A 1,959-nucleotide genomic window follows, 5' to 3' on the forward strand; every position below is an offset into this window, starting at 1 on the left:
ATTAGCAATGTGGACCCAGAGTTGCACGTGACACATCCACAATAATATTGGGGCCATGCTTCAAAACATCACACTTTTGCTTCCATTATCAAAGCACATCATCTTTATATTTATCATTTAATAAATGGTATATATTATTTCTATGTAATAGATATTGTTTTAAAAATGAATCTAATCTTACCCAAGGTGTGAATTATTGAAAGTAATAGTATCTAAAAAAAAAAAAAATTAACACTAGAGTAGCAGCATATGTTGATGTTTAAATTTAAATCACCTTGACTTAAGTGCACAAAGATAAAGATATCTGCATAAACAATGATGCAAATTATGTAAGAACACAATATATTTTGTAAGAACACAATATATTTTGTATAATTATTATAGGTTAATATCCCAACCAAATATATTATATAGGTTTAATTCAACCAAAAATTTAAATTGATAAAAAGAAAAACCTAAGTTAGTATATTTATATTTATTTTTTTAAAATTAATTAATGTGAGGATATAAATTATTCTAACGGGTGAGTTTTGATACATACTAATTAATCTATTAGATTTAATTAGATGAATTTTTTATAATATATATATATATATATATATATTAGCAAATATGACAAGAACATATATTACTAAGGGTACATGCATAAACCATAAAAATAATAGTAGTTTTTACATATGCTCTCAAGACTGATATAAAAATTAGATTACAAATCTACTCCCTTAAACGGTTGGCACCATTAAGTGCGATTTGTTTTAAACCATTGCAATAAAACTTTTGCAAACCAAACCTTATCTAATAGGACAATAGTGCTAAACCAAAAGCAATTTGGTTCCTCTTCACAACAACAACCTAACTCATTAATTTAGTGACTACAAGATTTTTTATTTTTTATTTAAAAAAAAACAACAACAACTGATCAACTTTGCCAAAACCTTGTCCCGAATATACATCATCCATACAATCTCATAATCTCATTCCATGATTAACTACACAAATACGCTCACAAACAACAAAACAACATCATAATCTCATTCTAATCATACATATAATAATAATAATAATAATAATAATAATAACAATAACAATAATAATAGAAATAAATAATAATAATAATCTAAGTCTGAATCCTATTAACAAGAGCGAGAGCATTACTAGTGACTTGAGCCACTTCAACAACCTTCTTCCTAACAGCGGCTCGGAAGCCGGTTTCATCGGCGGCGGCTCGGCGAGGTAATTCATCAAGACAAGTGTTCTCATCAGTGAGAGCAGCACTAACCCAAGTCTGAACGTTACTAAGGTGCCAGCTAAAGGCTTGGCTTCCAGCTCGGCCCATATGGCTCATCTCTTTCATAGAGCTACGTAGCCTGTCAACACTGTCGGCTAGGGGTTTCAATGCAGTCTTTAATGGCGCCGGATTGGTGGGAAGGAAGGTTGGTGGAGGAGATGAAGGAGGAGACGGCGTGGGCACGGTCGGAGCTGACGGAGAGAGCGGCGTTGGCCAGCTGTCGGTGGCTGTGGTGGACGGTGGAGGCGAAGGTGGAGAGGCATTGCATGCAGAGATCTGGGTAACGTGTGGTACTGCATGACTTGCGGATGAACTCTGTGTCTTTGCATGATGATGATGATGATGATGATGATGATGATGGGTGTTTGATGGCATTAATGGTGGATATGGAGAAGATTAGGAAGAGAAGAAGGAGAAGATGGAGGAGTGATGATGGAGATTGAGATGATTTCATGGTGGATGGTACTGGATGATGGTGGTGGTGGTGGTGGTGGTCTCTATGTTCTAATTAAAAGGGAAAGAGAGTAATGGAGAGAAAGATTGTTATCTCTCTCTCTCTCTAGATATATATATAAAGGAAAATGATATTGGAGTATATATATATATATATATATATATAAAGTAAGGTGGGGAATGGTTGATTTGTTAATTTATTAGCAATACGTAACTGA

General features: G+C 33.8%; 1 pseudogene; it reads right to left on the reverse strand.

Moving 5' to 3' along the window:
* Positions 1-1,031: 1,031 nt before the first annotated feature.
* LOC120254585 lies at positions 1,032-1,828 on the reverse strand (annotated as a pseudogene).
* Between the last annotated feature and the right edge of the window lie 131 nt (positions 1,829-1,959).

This window comes from Dioscorea cayenensis, unplaced genomic scaffold (genome assembly GCF_009730915.1).
Source record: "Dioscorea cayenensis subsp. rotundata cultivar TDr96_F1 unplaced genomic scaffold, TDr96_F1_v2_PseudoChromosome.rev07_lg8_w22 25.fasta BLBR01000515.1, whole genome shotgun sequence".
Taxonomy (NCBI): domain Eukaryota; kingdom Viridiplantae; phylum Streptophyta; class Magnoliopsida; order Dioscoreales; family Dioscoreaceae; genus Dioscorea; species Dioscorea cayenensis.